This window comes from Brachyhypopomus gauderio, chromosome 4 (genome assembly GCF_052324685.1).
Source record: "Brachyhypopomus gauderio isolate BG-103 chromosome 4, BGAUD_0.2, whole genome shotgun sequence".
In the NCBI taxonomy this organism is placed as follows: Eukaryota; Metazoa; Chordata; class Actinopteri; order Gymnotiformes; family Hypopomidae; genus Brachyhypopomus; species Brachyhypopomus gauderio.
The window spans coordinates 21,216,732-21,236,183 of record NC_135214.1 but is presented as its reverse complement, the minus strand read 5'-3'; the positions used below and the strand labels follow the sequence as shown (position 1 = coordinate 21,236,183).

Here is a 19,452-nt window from a genome sequence, read left to right as displayed (position 1 = left end):
GTGGTGTATTACTTGGACAGATTTACTGTACAGTATGAAGTAAACAGTGTGTTTAATATCTAACCCATGTTTATTAATCAAGCTTAAGTTTCTTTATTTTATAAACTATGAGCAGGCAGGTCGACATGTACACTATCACAAAATACAAAATACTCGACAGAAAGGAACAGGACTCACCTTACACATGACTAGAAAGTTCTGGATCGAGCTTCACACTCATTATCATGCAAGGCAGGGCCGGCGCTAGGGGGGGGCAGAGGGGGGCATTGCCCCCCCAAATTGTGTCTTTGCCCCCCCAAGCACAATGCAAGCAACGGCTTTTTTTATTATCTCTGAACCAATCACAAAAATGCATTTTGCTTTACAGCGTGAAGATATTTCCTTGCTTATTCCTGATTGGCTCTTTGAGTCATATAAAAATCGGCAGACCGCCCCAAACGGTTCAGTTCGGCAGTATATGTTCTGTTATTGTGAGTGAAAGACATGTATACTGGTAAACACTCTTCTGAGTTTAAACTGACTTCCACATGGTAATATTTGCTTAACTGTGGTTTTTCGTTGCTTTAAATGTTACTCACCTCTTACATAGGTGTTGCTTAAATTATTTTATTAGCCGTTAGCGGTTAGGCTAACTTGGTTCTCCTAAACCTGCGCGAACGGCGGAAGCGTTTAAATACTTGCCGCGCAGTGTTGTCCGAAACGATATGTGGTAATAAAAAACAGGGGAATGAACATTTACCTGACGAATTTTAATGTTGCTTTTTCAGATTTGAAAAGTGCTGGAATTTAGGCTAAAGTACTTGAAAATGTTGAAATTGTAACTACTTCGTTTCACAACAAATATCTGTCTGAATGAACAGTTCTCTTGTCTTAGGTTAACAAATACGAGCCTCTTGTAATTCCAGGACGAAACATGAGAGAACGTGAAGACGTTAAGATTGGGCGTTTTGAAAGTGTGATTAAAAAAGCGAATTATTTTGAGTATATGTATAAATATTTAACTTAATTAAGTTTAACGTGCTGAGAAATATTGAACTGGACCTTTAAAGTGAGGTACAAGTGCTTTAATTCCACCTTGTATAGGTATGAACCCGGCAAACATGACATTGTTCATTGCGCTGAGGCGCGGCGCGCGCGAAGTTACAAAATTCGAGAGGTGCACGACAGCGCGCGAGGCTGCTCTTTCCCCCGTGCAAGCCGTCGCGGCTCATGGTTTAAAGTTCCTCGCCATCACAGCCAGTATTGTTATACTGTGCATAAATACCGCATTGTACCAGTACGTTTCATAACATCAATAAAAACTTCAATACTTTACCAGATTTTTTACCATTAAAGTGCAGTAGATAGATTTCTTATTTTATGTACTTTCATATTTTTTTCTTTTTCAAAATAGAAATGTGACGAATACTCCCTTTTATAACAGAATTTGTATTCTTTTGTTTTCTTTATATTTTAATTTCCCAGTAATATAAATATTCTCACTCATTCCTATTTCCATGTTTGAATATTCTCAGTCTGTGTATAGGTACATTGGTCAGCCTTTCAAGAAATAGAGTTGTTCTATTAGTAATGGCAGTATTGAAATGAAATACAATTAGATAATCTTTGTTCTCCATTTACATAATCAACATGTATTTTTTAATCATTGTGTTTTAAGTTTTAAGTTCGAAAATGTGCATTTTTATTTCTTTACCTAATACATCACTTTAAGCCAGTATCAATAGTCATCATTCATGCACAAATCAAGCCTTGAATATATTTCTGGCTTCATAAACATGACTATCAACATGCCCCCTCATTATGTTTTACTGCCCCCCCAAGCAAAGCAGTCCAGAACCGGGGCTGATGCAAGGACAGCTGAGGGCAGTCTTTTGAATTTGAATCTTTGTACGCAATATCTAATGCAGTCAGTAATGAATGTAGATAAAGTTCATAGAAGCATTTCCTAAGTACGACTTCAGTTTTGCACAATGGGTAATGCTACTGGAAGAACACACCATGGATTATTGGGAGAAATGTGGTAAACAGAAGTATCAGATGTATGTATTCTCCGAAACATGCATTATTGTGTGAGATATAGTCTGATACTTATCAAAGTCTTTTCATGCTAGGATACGCAGATGGCTGTGCTATGGGGTCTAACAAAGCATTGCGTTGTGTTGCAGATAGCCCAGAACCATGGTGCTGTGAGTTGCCCAGTACATCCCACGTTGGGACAGGACTCGTGTTGAGGTTGGAGAGCTCTGTATCGGGCTTCTGTTGTGTCCACAGCTGGAGTTCTCTGTTGTGTGGACAGGAGTTTGTATGTGTCCAGCTGTCTTTGACGGTACACAAGACCTAGCTACTAGGGACAGCATTTCTTGGGAAAATATTCTACCCCTTTCCCAATGGACACGTCAATTTCAGTTTTATTATATACTCTCTTTGACAAGCAGAGCCTTACTCGAAAACTGGGTTAAGGATAAAGCTGATATTATCCTTCATTTACTGCCGTAGATGTTTTTAAATGGGACTATAAAATTGTTCTGTACATACTGGTTTTCTTCACAAAACAACAAGTCATTACGCAAGAGCCGAAACTTTTTGGGGGTAAAAAAGTTATTGCCATTTTGTAGTGCATCGATGCTTTGTGACCACCAGATGGGGATAAAACTCAGTGTTTTAATGAGTACAGGCCCAGTTGAAGTGAAACCTAAAGTCAATGCAATGGGAAAACATCAGAGCTCTGTACATCTAATACAATTTTATGGATTGCATCAAAGCACTCATATGAATTTGGCCCATTCGACATTTAAAAAACAGAGGGAGATTAATAATAATAATAATAATAATAATAATAATAATAATAATAATAACAATAATAATAATAATAATTGTTAGAGCCAAATTATTGAAAGTGATTTTGATGAGTATTTGTTGAATGTATATTCCAGAATAATGTTTAGCATTGTTTTTTTTGACTAGTTGTAATTTAAATATGCTTGTTTAGAAGCATAATGTTGATGCTGAGTTTTGATTGGTTAGCAGGGTCTGGTGGGATAAGTATGATTAAAAAGACGTGGGGGGTGGAGTTTTGGTAGAAGGTGAAGTTCGTGCAGCAATGAAGGCGTATAGCTTTTTGACCGTGCCCGTGTCTATGTGCCCAGTGCCTTAAAGGAAGACAAATGGTGCTTGATTAAGCGATATATTTTCCCTTTGTGTTTATTTTTGTACCAAGATACTTTTGTGTTACCACGTCGACAAGAATAAACGAAACCAAAATGAAGCTCAACTGGTCCGTGAGTACACTGAAGTAATACGAATAGCGGTTAAACATTGGACATGGAGACGAGTCAGAAACTCTTAGGCTGCACGCACGAAGTGGTTAATTAATGAACCCCATGACCGAAATTTTGCCACTACAATAATCTTTATATAGCACCTTTCATACGTACATGCAACTCAAAGTGCTTTACAGAATAAATAAAAAAAACATTAAAATGAAGCAAAGATCGTAAAAAACATTAAAAGAAATTAAAGCTAAAAAGGAAACAAACATAATAAAATAATGTAATAAAATGACAAATTACTAAAATTATAGACAAAAAAATGTAATAAAGTAAATTAAAGTAAATATTCAAATAATTAGAACTGACATAGAATGTAAAATAATGTGATAATGTTATAAAATGATTTACTTAACTAAAAGCAGATCTAAACAGGAAGGTTTTGAGACTCTTCTCAAACCTGTACAGGGATGAAATGCCTCTGAGCTCTTCAGGAAGAGAGTTCCAGAGCTTTGGGCCATAGTGGCTAAAAGAACCCTCGCCAATCTTTAATCTGCTTTTAGGAATCACCAGTAGATGGAATCAAACAGTAGTTACTGTTTGAAGACCTGAATCTAACCATAATTTCATTGAGGTAAAGAGGAGCAAGACCATGAAGACATTTAAATACCATCACCAGCAGGGCCGGTTTTAGCTATGGGCAATGTGTGCGACTGCCCAGGGCGCAATCTATTTGAGGGCGCACGAGCGTCGTCAATAAATAAATAAATAATCAAAACTGGCCTGTTTTGGTAGTTAGGTAGAGGGTTAGGGTTAGACTGTGGAGTGAGAGTCATACAGGTTGTGTGTGTAAGAGGAGGTGAGGGGGGCGAGGGGGAGGGGATAGACTGATCCCAGGACACACAACACAAACTGCATTAAAAGAAATTGTATTTCACTCTTATAATTAACATAGACACACTGTCACCCACATACCTTACTGGGAAGTCCTCAACTCTGGGCTTATGTGGTGTATCTACAAATGAGCCATTATATCAACACATCTTTTAAGAAAGACACTTATGCAGATAAATCTAAAAAACAAATCTGACTTTTCTCTTATTGTCTTTCTCACTTGGCCATCAATGTGAATTCGCTCAATTGAATATGTCATCATGTGTATAAACCACAAAGTCACACCATTTCAACCCTGAGATCAACAGCTGTCCCTGAATTTGCCAGTAATAGACATGCTGGTGCCTCAGAGCAAGGGTGCCATTCATAGCACCAAGGAAGTGCAGTCAAAATAACTCCTGATATTTGGGCATTTAATCTCTACAAGGCCATAAGGTGGGTACTCTCTGGGATCTTAAATGAGACCATCAGGAGAGGCCCCCAACCAATGAGCATCTGGGTGTACAAGAAAACCACAAGGTGAGAAGTTGACATTTCTCAAGCCACAGTACTCTTCCACAGCAACAGCCTCCATTGCCAGCCCCCGTCTCATGCCAGCTGTCTGGTGAGTGCCCTTCAAAATTCTTTCAGCCAGATTTTCTGCTGAACTCCACCCCCTGACATGGCAAATCTTGAAGCGTGAAGCTGTCACGCGTGGCTTCCGTAGTTCATGCCACTCTCGATATGAACTCTGTGACCTTGTTGCCTTCTCAATCTGGTTAGCGATCTCAGGTGTTACTGCCAATGAAATCAGGTGTAACATCTCCTGCTCACTGGGTGGTGGAGGTGGAGCATCCTTATGTCGTGTGATGTGCGGGGATTTCTTTGCTGGCTGCTGATAAGAAAGCACACTACCTACTTGAACTTCACCATGGGCTGAGTCAACCAATGGAATACCGGGGGACATGTACATTGTTGTAATCATCAGTGCAACACCCTTCTTGAAACCAGCATATGCCTCTGCCACTCGAAGCACTGAAACATCAGGCAGATCCCCAGTCACAGCTTTGAAGACTGTGCTCCTGCGCAAAACACAAAACAAAACAAATTCTACTTGTAAGGAATGCCACCTGATCTTCCCTAACCAGCCTCACCTGCCTCTCATTACCACGCCCCCTTTCAGTCACACTTATACACCTTCCCCAGCACGTTGACTCATGCCACATACCGAGCGTTTCTCTCTCCTGTTTGATCTCCCGTGTTCTGACCCTTGCTCGCTCCATAGACCTCATCTCCTGCCCTCCTGTACCTCCTGGATTCTGCTCGCCCGTTATGACCCTGGACCGTCACGACCACCCCAAGAGAACGTTACCACTGCTAAGCGTTATGCTAGCAATTTACTAGTCATTCTCTGTGTATGTGAATTATGTAAATAAAAGCGACCTACTTCCGCATTTGGATTCCTCTCCGCCAGGTCAATTCGTAACACTACCAAGCACAATATAGTGTATATTTTTTTTACATTTGTTGTATTTTACTGAAATTCAAAGTCAGAATTAAAATGATATATGTTTTATATCTTACCTCACTCCCTCAGCCACTTTCCTCTCTTCAAGCTTTGCTGAAACAGTTGCCATACTTTTCACAGGGCCTGGTTTTATTGCCTGGCAATATAAAAATAAACAAAAACATGTACATAAGGGAATATTACTTAAATCTTCACTATTCATAAAGTTTTCAAACAGGCATACCATTGTTCGAGGTTTGTGCCAAGCCTGCTCCTTCTCTGTACAGCTACGGACAGGAGGAACTACATGTATTCCCAGCTGGGAATAATGTGCTGTCTGGTACAGTAAAGCAACAGCATGGTTGCATAAAACTGTTCCAGCAACACAAGAGCACTGACAGTGGGTCAAAATCACAGGCTTGGAATCCTTTAACACAATATGCAACTGAATGGTAAATATACAAAATAAGACATACTGCATAGTAAGTGAACAAGTGATATAAGCTGAGAATAATATTTTAATAATAATAATACATTTTATTTGTAATGCACTTTACATTTGAAACAAACCTCAAAGTGCAACATGGTGAAGTACATAGTAAAAAACATGGTAAAATATATGATCAAAAATAATTCATTATTTTAATAATTTTACACATCAATAAGACAACAGATTATCACAAACTGTTTAAAGCAGTTTCTTGAAGATTAAGGATTTGATTTCACAGTCACAATACAGAAATTCTCTTGTTCTACTCCCTTATCAACACCCTTTGTGTTATGTTTACTATACGTTTACAGGTTACTTTGTATAAATTCCTCCATCCTAAAAGTAGCATCAACCTGATAATACAAAGAAGTTATGACATGGTCTTCGAGTTGGCATATTATATTGGCATTTATAAGAACATATGATTATTTATTCCAAGGGCCTTCAAGAAAATGTTTAATCACATTAATAAACATAATCAAATAATTTAGCTAAACTTTTCTGTTTTATTCTGTCGCTAACTATAACCCTACTCTCGCTTCGGGGTGGCTTCAGGGTAGCAGTATTTTGTGGACTGGCATGTGACGTTTTTATGCCACTGGCATAAAAGGAAATGATGTTTCACGTGCCACTGGCACTTTCCGGTGTCCTGTGGTATATGCCACTGTCTAAGAGGAATATACTCGACTTTTAGTGGACTTTCCCACTTTAAACATTTTCCGAAAGAAAAAAACATTAGGCTAAAAGGCTAAGCTAACGTTACCTGATGTAGCAGTGTACCTTTAGAAAATGTACAGCTAAGTGCGATATACCCGAGTGGAATATGCCACTGGTATATACCAGACGTGTGGACTCGAGTCACATGACTTGGACTTGAGTCCGACTCGAGTCACTAAACTGAAGACTTGTGACTTGACTCGACAACATCACTGAAGACTTGCGACTTGACTTAGACTTACCTTTACTGACTTGGACTTGGAATCGGACTTGAGCTTTAAGACTTGAAAAGACTTGAAATCCTTATTTTAACATAATAAATAAGTAATATAGAATCACATAACTGGATTATTTTGTATTAAATGGTGCTGTAAAATATGAACTGCTCAGCTCAGTTTATACGTAACCGATCGGGGGAGGGGAGGGGCGGCAGCAGCGTTGAATTTGTGCAGAGAGGACATGCAACATGCTCCCAAAAATTATCCTGTTCAGTTATAAAGATTATGCTGTTGTGAATAAAAGAAGAACTGCGACATGCAAGACATGTGGAGTCAGGATAAGAGATGGAGATGCAACCACTTCAAACTTTGTTCGACATTTGAGGCTGCACAAAGAAAAGCAAGTCTCTGCTATGTATATTTAACATAATGCTATAACGGTTAGCTAGCTAGCTGGGATGTGATAACTCAGGGGTCAAAAATTAACTTTTACAAGGGTCCACATGAGCAACTTGATTTGTGTCCGCACTAACGATAATTCAAAAGCGGGGACAGCGGGGGGGTGGGTGGTGACACGGACGGACAGACGGACGAAAGTAACTGTGGCGGGGGTGGGGGGGTAGGTGACGACGACAATTGCGACGACATCTCACTCAAGCAAATGGAAACACTCAAACGCCTAATGTTAGTTAGTCTGACTAACTTAATATAGTACTAATTAGGCCTGTGTTGAAAAAATCGGTTTTCCGATTCAGAATCGATTCGCATATGATGATCTGATAATCGATTAGTAAGTCCAAAGATCGATTTTTTTAGTTAACTTTTACCCCCGCCTCGTCACTGAATTCACGCAGGCGCGCTCGGTCTAACTAACTGTAAAACAACATGGCGTCGGAAAGTGACGGTAACAATGATAGTCAAATCTGCAATCTAAAAACAGAAGGACAGTTTATCCAGTGTCAGTGACTATTTACAGTTAGTCCATGTTACTGACAGTTTACCCAGTGTTTTTACAGTTTAAAAAAGTTAAAAATGCTCTTGTAACGTTGGGCGTAAGGCGATGGACGAGACAGAATCCTTTGCACTTTCCAAATCGTTACGTTTATTAAATTTACCGAAGCGCAGACGCTGCGCGAACGCACATTAAATAGACAAACCACATAAACCCCACGTGATGACGAGACGAGTCACAGGTGAGGATTATCACAAGACGCACCCGCACCCACGGAGATCCACAGACGCAGACAACGGTAACACACGCCCAACAGGGAGGGGTCGGGGACCGTAACGTGAGAGTTCTGTTCTTATAATCTCACTTTAAAGAAAAATACACTTTACATTTTATACTTTCAGTTTATTAAGTGTGAGCACTTTAAAAATAAAAATGCATTTGGTAGCAACAGCTTTTGGGTGACTTCTTAATTATTTCAATCATAATAATAATGCACTGGTTAGTGTCCCAGTAGGAGTCCACTGTTGCAGATATAGACACCTCAAAGATGTCCTCTGTTTATTGTCCTGGATTACCTTTCTTGAAGGTAGATTTATGATGACCCTTTTCACCAGTCTTCCAGCCATCAGTAACTACCAACTATCAGTAACTATTTGCTGATTAATATTGATATAATACTAGTTTTAACATGTTGCTTCTGTACATAGTCAGGAAACAGCTCGAATACATTTTTAATAACACTAAACCCTGAATTGGATTGAATCGGATCAAATCGATTAAATCGGATTAAATCAAAATAAATCGATTCTTAATCTTCAGAATCGGAATCGGATCGATTCTTGGAATTTGAATCGATACCCAGCCCTAGTACTAATCAACTGCATCAATTGTGTTAAATATTGAAATTACATCTGGTGACTTGACTAGGACTCGAGACTCGCTTGTATTGACTTGGGACTTGACTCGAGACTCGTTTGTATTGACTTGGGACTTGACTCGAGACTTGATTGTGAAGACTTGAGACTTACTTGTTACTTGCAACTTAGTGACTTGTTCACATGTCTGGTATATACCGTCACTGGTCGCATACCCTTGCCTTTTACATTGAGAGCTTTTATTATAGATTGGCAGTTTTATCAACCAATCATATTATCGAATTAGAATCGTGGGGCGTGCTCCAATGGTCTCAGGTTATTTCTCACTGGTCCTTGTGCGTCAGTTCTGTGTGGTTGGTGTCTCGTGAGCTTTTAGCTCGTGTTCGCCCAGGGCATAAATCTAGCCAGTGTGACACCGAAGGCATCGGGACAGAGGCAGCCAGAGACGCAGGTGGAATGAACGAGTTTTATTCTCCATAATACGACAACCAAAATGTAAGCAAAGCAAACGAGATGACTCGTAATGAGCAAAGGCAATGGTAACTCGAAGGCAGCGCTTGACGGTCCAGTACGGCTCGTAACGGCAATGTGCAGCACCGGACTGGACGACCTGCGGGCTTAAAAAGAGCAACGTAATTGTGAACAGGTGTTAGTATTCGGGATACTGCGATGGTGGGAGTGGTTGCGTGCTCGGGGGTGTGTGCTGGGATCGGCTGCTGACCGGGATGTGCGCCCTCCGGTGGTGACCCGGCCCCCTCACCGTGACAGAGCCCCTCCCCAAGGACCCCTCCTGTCGACTCCCACGCGGTCTTCCCCGCCGCCGCGGGGCTGGCCGGTCTGGATGTTCCCTGTGGAAGTCGGCGATAAGGGAGGGGCCTACCACTTGAGACGCCGGAATCCAGCAGCGCTCCTCTGGCCCGTATCCGACCCAGTCCACCAAGTACTGTAAATCACCTCTTCTGTGCCGCAAGTCCAGTAGCCTCTCCACGAGGTATGCGGGTCCGTCCGATAACTGCAGCGGCGAGGGCGGCCTCGTGGTCGAGGCCTCCTCCAGCGCACCCTCTTTGTAGGGCTTGAGGGCGGACACATGAAAGGCGCGCGAGACACGCCGGTCTTCGGGCAGACTGATGCGATAGGTAACTGGGTTTATGCGCCTCAAGATGACGTACGGGCCCGCATATCTCTCCCCCAGCTTACCTTTTTTGCCCAAGCGCCTGTCTCCGGTGGAAACCCACACCTTATCCCCCACCTGATAAGATGGGGTGGTAACACTTTATTTTAAGGAACACAAATTAGGCACTTATTAATGTCTTATTATTTGCTTAATAAAGCCTTAATTCGACATTCGTAAATGATTTATTCACTGCTTATTAGGCTTTATTCTGTGTAAGTGTTATTGGCGCTTAATTAGGGGTCTGTTATGTGGAAATGACTAATAATGGCTATATTAGTACTTATAGTGCACAATAAACAGTTATGTTAGCACCCTGTTAAGCAGATTATTAAGCATTAACTATTAGCTAATTCTACATGTTATTAGTGTATAATTGGCAGTTTGTGAGTTTGGCAGGGTTACGACTGTGCTGGAGTTTATTGAGTTAATAAAGGCTTAATAAGTCACTAATAGACCAAGAAGTGTACCATATTCTATAGTGAGGTTCTGTTCATCACTAATTAGACACTAAAAAGAACTGTGTATTTAACCTCCCATGTACAGAAGTTGAATGTCAAAAATGCAATTGTCTTAATGGAATAACAGAAAACACATTTTAGCATGTTTACTCTCTTTTGAATTCAAGCAGTTTTATTTTCTGTTAGATGTAGACTCTCAACTTCTAAATTTAAAATGCAGAAATACTGACTGGTTTTACGTGCAGATACCAATATAGCTAAAATGGCAACAGTAACAGCAAAGGCAACATGAACATGACTTTAATTATACTTGTTACAAAAAACTAGAAAGTCTGTAAAAATAATTCCCAAATATACAAAAACATTCCTAAATATACTAAATTGTTCCAAATATATAAAATTATTCTCACATATACAAAAACATCCCCAAATATGTAAAATTATTCCCACATATACAAAAACATTCCCAAATATGTAAAATTATTCCCAAATATATTAAAACATTCCCAAATATGTAAAATTATTCCCAAATATATTAAAACAACAACAAAAAACAGAGCCTACATATTTTGGTTATACCTTATTTTCAACAAATAACTCATTTGCAGCGAATGGGAAGAAGCTGTCCCTTTGCCTTCATGTCTTCAATCTTGTTCTTTGTTTCTTCATTGATGTGGGCTGCACATTTTTTTGCAAATGCAGCCAAGGTCTCTTTTGTTGACATAGCAGCAAGACTTTCATAAGCTTTGGGATCAACAATCGCAAGTTCTGCAATTGCCGCAGTGAAAGCAATTGTTCCGCGGTCAACATTATGGCGGTTGAATGCTTCAGTCATGGTGCGTACCCTCTGAAAAGTCTTGAGCACCTTGCGGTATCGAATGATGACCTCCTCAGGACTTTGAGCTGGAAAAAAACATTAATAATAAAAGTAACAAAGTCATTAAATGTAGTACACTGCACTTGATTTGTTAACCAACCAACGTTTAATGTTGCTATGTCTGACAAGCTTTAAGGTCAGCAGATGAGGAGTGGAATTTTTTTTTGAAAATTTGTAATTCCTCACTGCTTTCTCTAAACCCTGCACTTTTCCTTTTAAAAAGGTGGTCACATGGAATGTTGGGGATTACGTAGACCATTGACAGCTTTTACGAATACTTTAGCTTTTTAGCCATGGAGTATATAAATTACGTCTAATTAATAGCCACGTTATCTGACTATTTTAGCTGTATTAACTGTATCACTCCACTAAACAGTCGCTTGGCATGATGCTGAAGCCAACCAGCACATTGTTTAAACTCATTTTGATCACAAAAAATACATTTAATGTTTAATTTGACCTACAGCCAACTTGGTCAGATTCTGAATAAGAGTGTGATTGCACTTCTACATTGAATTTGTTATTGACAAAATACTTATTTTCCAACATAATTTACAAATAAATTCTTTAAAAATCCTACAATGTTGTAACGTGGCTCGCGCCACGGAGCGAGGAGACGGACACAAATGCAGAGATGAGCGAGATTTAATACAGGGAATACCAAAACCAGAGTCGATAGAACGGGCAGGGGTCATAACGTGCAAGCAGTCCGAACAAGAACAAGAAACAGGCATGACGAGACGAGAACAGGGAAGACTCATGGACCAGGCAGGAACAAACAGATGATGGGAAACACAGGGCTAGAAAAACAGCGAACGTGAAAGCACAAAATGACTGATAGAACAAAACCACGGATGACTCGACTGGGGGAATGACGGGACTTAAATACATAGAACTGAAACAAGGAACAGGTGATAATGACACGGGGGCGTGGAAACAAACGAGGACTCACGGAGACAACGAGCAGGGCGGGATAAACAGGCAAGGAATAACAGAAAACACGAGGAACAGACATTGGAGTGACAGCGGGGAGAGGGGGGCGTAGCCCTACGTGATAAATGTGATTTCCTGGATTTTGTCTCTCTCTTTTTGTCTCTCATAGTTGAAGTGTACCTATGATGAAAATTACAGACCTCTCTTGAGGAAAACTAAATACTTTTTTGCCCCACTGTACTTTGACTAAAAAGTAGCAGCAAGTCAGTCATACAGTAAATGTTAAACAGTCTGACAATTAAACAATGTTTAGCACAGTTAATCAGAAGACTTCACTTAGATACATCATAGCTAATGCTAACTACCATTCTGTTCAACACAGTACAACACACGCAGGTCTGTCTGACAAACTCAGCTGAACCGCTGTTACTAGGTTTACTAACTGGAGAACTGATAATGAAACCTGTGTCTTAGAGACTTTAGTCATAGTTAGATAGATCAGTGTTTTTCAAACTTTTTTTCTAGTTGTTGACGGAGTTTAACTATTATATCGCGATCGATCGCCAAGTATTAACGCATCCGCCGTTCGTGCAGTCGCGCGCTATAAATATAATTTATTAAATATATTAACATTTTTTAGCGACCCTTTTTTTTTGCCTCGCGACCCATTTTAGGGTCGCGACCCATAGTTTGAAAAACCCTGAGATAGATGATCACTATGCAGTACACTGTGTTGTTGTTACTCCCGTTACTATGAGCAATTCAGTCAGGACAAGTCTTTTAACTTACCTCTAGCATGAAAGTGTTTTGCTACTTTGTTCATGTGCTTCTTCTTTTTTTTGGCCTTTTTGTAAGCCTTATCAGATTCCGAAGAGTCACTGATTCCAGGTGAACTAGATGATTCAGATGAAGAATCATCTACACTGACTTTGATGTCCTTATTTACAGGATCAGGAATCATACCTATGTACAGACATATGACATTCATTTAAATGTTTAGCCATTTTGCAAAAACTGTAAATGCTCAGAAAACAAGTGATTTATAAGTATTTAAGTGCAATCTAAAAGGATTCTGAATTTATATAACTTAAATGTGTCATTTCAATCACACTTCTTTTCATAAAAAAAGTTGATTACATAAAAAAAAAAAAACATTGAAAATGTACTACTTTTCACAAATGTTCTTGGTGCATTTAATGCTAACAACTGACCCAATACATTTCCAAACAACTTTAAGAACAACAGTATTGCAACTGTTTCCCAAAAGTTTTAAATTTGTTGACACTGTTAAACTGGCTGTGCTTTTCCAGCACAGTTGCAGAGGCAATGAGCCAACGATCTACATATATTTTCTCATTATTATACCATATTATACCACAAAAATATAATTAGACAAATGTTTATTGTAAAAATTTATGACAGACATGAAATTAAATTACTTTTATAATAGAAAAATAATACTAGACAGACCAGGATTCAGCTAGAATGACCATAGCAGTTTTGACGGTCTAAAATTTGCATGCTTGTAGGTTATGAATAAATTTAAGTACTACGAGGGAAAGGGGATTAAGAAATGCTGATTCTTTTAAGTATGAGAATACGGAATACTAAGCATTATTAAAGTTTTGCACCCTTTCTGCAGACCCTGCAATGTCATTTCTGGTTCAGGTAATTTCTAAAAAATTAATAAAGCTAAGTCATTCCAAAATTTTTAACTAAGAGTTCGGAAAACTAAAAAAAAAAAAAAAAAACCTACAATGATCCTTGAGTGTACTTCCAAACCTTTGTTTTGGAGCTGGCCCCTAAGAAAGTCTCTCTCATCTTCTAAATCCCTTATCTTTTTTTCTTGCCATCTTAACTTTTCTTCCAGAAATTCACATTTAGACATTGAAGAGGCAGTGCCTAGAATTAAGAACAACAAATTAAAAACATAAATACATCAATGTTCACAAAAAAAAAAAAACCTGGAGGGTAATGGCATTCATATTTGCAGCCAAAAATAATCATAACAAAATAACAGTTTGTTATTTTTAAATAAGAAATAAAAATGTTTCTTAACATTATTTTTTATTTTTCACACACATGGCATTATAGACATTTACTATTTTACAAGTTGGCTGCTTACTGAAGTCTGATGTGATGCTTCTACTTGATCCTGGAGTTTCCCTTGTCCCTTGTCCCCAGGTCCAGTACTGTATTTATACAGGAAAATAGTACCATCAAATGTTTAAATATTTTCAACTAACTTTTATAGAGGACTCTCATGAATGTTATTTTTTTCTTACCTTTTCCTTCTTGGCACTCATTTTCTTTAGTAACTATGTCCTCTTCAGTTCCAAGGGCTTTAAGTTGTTTGTTTGCCCGCCTTTTAGCCTGTGGATTACAGTGATAACTTTAACGTTGAAATTAAAAACACACCACAAGCAAATCAAGTTCACTAAATTGTGACATTTTAAGATTTTACAATAGAAATTGCACATAAAGACAGCCAAAGATAAAGAATAACAGCATTAATTAAACAACGTACATGTGCATTTAAATTAGTTAAAATTTGAGCTTTCATTTAACACTCCAGCAATACCACAAATGTGGGTACTCTGGCCAACACGCTATATAGATTCTGTGAATGAATCGAACGGCCAGAATTGACTCATTTTGCTCCAGAGTCCAATCCTTATGCTCCCTAACAAATTGAAGCCTTTTTCCGGTTAGCCTAACTGATTAGTGGTTTTCATAAGGCTACACAGCTGTTCTGTCCGAATCCCTTGAGTTCCGTTCGCATGAGAAACAACTCATTGCACCAGTTGGGGTTAAATAACGTGTTGCCAGCTGAAAAATAATCGCCCGTGCAGTAATTATCCAATAGGAGGCTAGTACCTGTTTGCTAAGTTACATCCAGGTGGCGACGTTTTTTTGGCCAGGCAGTGTATGACAATTATTGATTAATGTTGCCGAGCTAAACGTTATACACGTTAGCTAGCTACAATGGCTAGCTAGCTAGTTAGCTGTTAGTTACCACTAGCCACCTAGATACATGCTAGTTCGCCAGCTAGTTGATTTAACCAAATGTAGTAAATAATAGCCTAACAATTCGTTTACACTCATTTTCCTGTGTTATTTTTGTGTATGTGTAAGCGCTGGACATGAATACCAATCCCCAAAACAAGTTAAAGTTAAGGTTAAACCAATTGGTTAGCTAAACAGTACTCACCATCTCTCTCTGCTTCTGAGCTTCTTCGCAGTTCGACAGTGTATGACTGTGCGTTGTTCCCACGCTTCTAGCGATGTGCAATTTATTCCCCTCCTCCTTTCTACCTTCCTATTCTTCCTATTATTTTATTTTTTATTATTCTTTGTATTATTGTAAAATACACATGAAAACAAGCTATATGTTTTATATAAATATAATTATTTTACATTTTTAAATGCACATGCGTATTACTTGCGCGGGTAAAGGTAACACTCTGATTGGCTCAGACAGGAAAGCGGGACCAGAGCCATACAGAGAGAATTTTTGTAGACATGGCATCGCATTATGATTTAATGCATAAAATACATTCTGCAAAAAACAAAACATTTTTTCATTGGTTAATGAAAAATAGACTAATCAAAAGACATATGAAATGTCCTTCCTGTCGCCATGAAATGAAGCTCCAGTATGGCAAAAGCAAGAACCAGATTGGTAAGTTGGCAGCTTTTTTCATTTCATGTAACTGTACAGACACCACAGCACACACACATTGTTTTTCACTACTAATTACTTTCGTTGATTCACCAGATTCAGTTACTTTGTTGCTTACACGTTACAATGGGGCAGTCGTGTATGGAAGTTATTCACCCTTGATTCGTTTGGGCAGGTTTGAATATGGTAAGATGCGGGCCAAAACTCTGGAGAGGTGTGATCTGACTTTATTTACTATATTTATGTTCTTATTTACTTTCTTCCACCCCAGACAGTTCTGACCAATAAACAGAGAGAACATGGTCATGTTTTTTTTTGGGGTTTTTTTTTGCCACATTTCGGTTCACGTTTCGGATTTTTCTCAATGTGAACAAAACAAACAAACCAAAAAATGCTCCAAACCTTTTAAGTAATTCCATCCAACTATAGGTGTGAAACACCAAAGTTCACAGTACTCAGAATTGCAAATTGCAAGTTGAGGTTGGTAAGATCAAGTTAAAAAGAAAAATGAAATTGAGTGCTGATCTATAAATACTGTTTAATTCAGATTTGATTAATCATAGCATTTGCTGTGGAAAAGAATTATTAAGTCTAAGTATTAAATCTGATTTCATCTTACACCCAGTTATCATTTATGTACAACATCAAATGTAATGTAATTACATAGTATCTTTCTTTATATCCACACATTTTTATATAGATTTGCCCAAGGGCTCCGCCTTTGCCAGATAGATATGCTTCAGGAGGGCATTACACGAAGTTCCACAACCTTGAGCAAACTGGCTAGCAAACTTCGCAAGGTGTGCAAATCTGCCATGAAAAGAATGAGGAGAGATAAAAGGCAGAGAATCGGAAGCACACGTGAAGTTGTAATGATTGATGAAAGCAAGTTTGGCCACAAACGCAAAGTAAGTTTATTCAGCCATGTCTGTTTTGTGTTTTTGTTACTTGGACAGTGGTCATCAACTGTACTCTTACACATCTTGCTTCCTGCAGATTTCAGCTCCAACTTTATTCAGTTGAACCTGGCTCATTTAATTACTGGCTTCAGACACCAGTAGTTATCTGTATGAGTGTGTTAAATATGGTTAGGTCGTCAAACCTTCAGGAAAGAAGATCTGCAATTGTAGATCTAAGACCCTTAAGTAACCACTGACTGTGGTAAGGGCATTAAACATGTGTTCTATTTTCACTTTCAAATTAGTCATGTCAGAATTCTATCATGTACATTATAAGGCCAGATTCTGTATTGAACTCATTTTATATAAATTACATTAAGTATTTGTCTCATGCTTAATCTTTGGCCATAGCAGAGTGATAAGTATCTTTCCATGATATTTGGTTTGAAAAAATATATATATTACATTTTAAACATTTGTTTTTGCATTTAGTACAACAGGGGAAGAAGCAGTAACCGAAATTCCTGGGTGTTTGGGATGCTGGGTGTTCAGAATCAGGGGAGGAGACCTGTGTTACGCATTGTGAAGAACAGATCCACAAGACACCTGATGCCCATCCTGAAGAAGTATGTGAAGCATGGGAGCACAGTGATATCAGATGGATGGAGAGCATACAGCTGTCTTGAGAATGAGGGATATCTTCATCTCATAGTCAATCATAAAGAGTCTTTTGTTGACCCTATGACTGGAGCACACACCCAAAACATTGAGCGGATGTGGGGAGTCTGCAAATCCTCTGTATGGAGACTACGAGGCAACAGGTCTGAAATATCCCTGAAGGAACATTTTGATTTAATAGAATGGACCTACTGGAGGGGAAATAAGCACAGTGGAGGTCCCCTTGGCATGCTTTTACATGACATAAGAAAAAATATACTGTATGAGGTTGAAATTGTGGAATGGTCCATATTTGTCCCAATGCATTAATGGTGGATGTTAGTGTTTTCATTTAAGTGTTAGATATCATTGTAAACTTTATTTTAGCATGTGTTGATTTTGATTTGTTCCATAAGCTTCTAAATGATTTTATTTGTAATTGAGATCTTAGACTCTGGATCATTAGTTACTGGCTTAAATACATTTTATTTTAACATGCTTCTTTCTTTTGCATGTTTTTGGTTCTTTGTGATAGCACCTACAATTAATTAATTAATTAACTGAAATGATAAACTCTTTCTAACCAAAATTGACTATATTGAACACACACTGACATCATAGATTGTATTGCAAATAAAGTATGAACAGGTTCTGAATCTGTGAGAGTTCTTTATCAGTTCGGTATATTCAGTTCTTTTTATTGTCTAATTAGTGATGAACAGAATCTCACTTTAGAATATGGTACACTTCTTGGTCTATTAGTGACTTATTAAGCTCTTATTAGCTAAATGCTGATGGAGATTGACTTATTAAATGTTTATTTTGTGCTTTTTAGTGTCTAATTAGTGATGAACAGAACCTCACTTTAGAATATGGTACACTTCTTGGTCTATTAGTGACTTATTAAGCTCATATTAGCTAATGCTGATGGAGATTGACTTATTAAATGTTTATTTTGTGCTTTTTAGTGTCTAATTAGTGATGAACAGAACCTCACTTTAGAATATGGTACACTTCTTGGTCTATTAGTGACTTATTAAGCCTTTATTAACTCAATAAACTCCAGCACAGTCGTAACCCTGCCAAACTCACAAACTGCCAATTGTACACTAATAACATGTAGAATTAGCTAATAGTTAATGCTTAATAATCTGCTTAACAGGGTGCTAACATAACTGTTTATTGTGCACTATAAGTACTAATATAGCCATTATTAGTCATTTCCACATAACAGACCCCTAATTAAGCGCCAATAACACTTACACAGAATAAAGTCTAATAAGCAGTGAATAAATCATTTACAAATGTCGAATTAAGGCTTTATTAAGCAAATAATAAGACATTAATAAGTGCCTAATTTGTGTTCCTTAAAATAAAGTGTTACCGATGGGGTCTCTCCCCTTCGACGGTCAGCCTTCCGCTTAAACCGCCTGATCGCCTCGTTCAGCCGCCAATGGGTATCCTCCCACACCCGCTCGCTTCTCCGACACCACTCCTCGATGATGGGTTGATCCGAGGAGCCGGTGTTCCAGGGGTAGAGCGGCGGCTGGCGACCGAGCATGCACTCAAATGGTGTCCTCCCCGTGCTGGAATGTGTGGAACTGCGGTCCCCTGTCCGACACAATATCCTCGGGCAGACCGAACTGCCTGAATATGTGCCGAAACAAGAGATCCGCTGTCTCCCACGCGGTGGGCAGGCCATGCAGGGGAAGGAAGCGAACCATCTTCAAGAATCGGTCAATCACCACCATAATGACCGTGTTCTCCTCAGACGGAGGGAGGTCCGTGACGAAGTCCAGAGGGATATGTGTCCACGGTTGCCTGGGTGTAGGGAGAGGGAGGAGCTTACCCGCAGGAGGAGTGTGTGGGACCTT

General features: G+C 38.8%; 2 long non-coding RNA genes across 4 annotated transcripts; one reads left to right on the top strand and one right to left on the bottom strand.

Annotated features, from left to right (window-relative positions):
• Positions 1–3,398: 3,398 nt before the first annotated feature.
• On the bottom strand, positions 3,399–5,980 carry LOC143511640 (uncharacterized). Of its 2 annotated transcripts, XR_013130208.1 has the most exons (5): positions 5,891–5,980; positions 5,724–5,803; positions 5,587–5,627; positions 5,368–5,477; positions 3,399–5,221 (listed from the first exon to the last, which is right to left on the bottom strand). It is a non-coding gene; the product is annotated as an uncharacterized LOC143511640 (long non-coding RNA). The 2 variants fall into 2 exon arrangements; XR_013130207.1 differs by lacking the exons at positions 5,368–5,477; positions 5,587–5,627.
• A 2,115-nt stretch (positions 5,981–8,095) lies between these two features.
• On the top strand, positions 8,096–18,200 carry LOC143512545 (uncharacterized). 2 transcript variants are annotated; one of them, XR_013130478.1, is made up of 3 exons: positions 8,096–16,930; positions 17,019–17,183; positions 17,414–18,200. It is a non-coding gene; the product is annotated as an uncharacterized LOC143512545 (long non-coding RNA). The 2 variants fall into 2 exon arrangements; XR_013130479.1 differs by lacking the exon at positions 17,019–17,183 and having other exon boundaries at positions 8,117–16,502; positions 16,723–16,930.
• Positions 18,201–19,452: the final 1,252 nt, after the last annotated feature.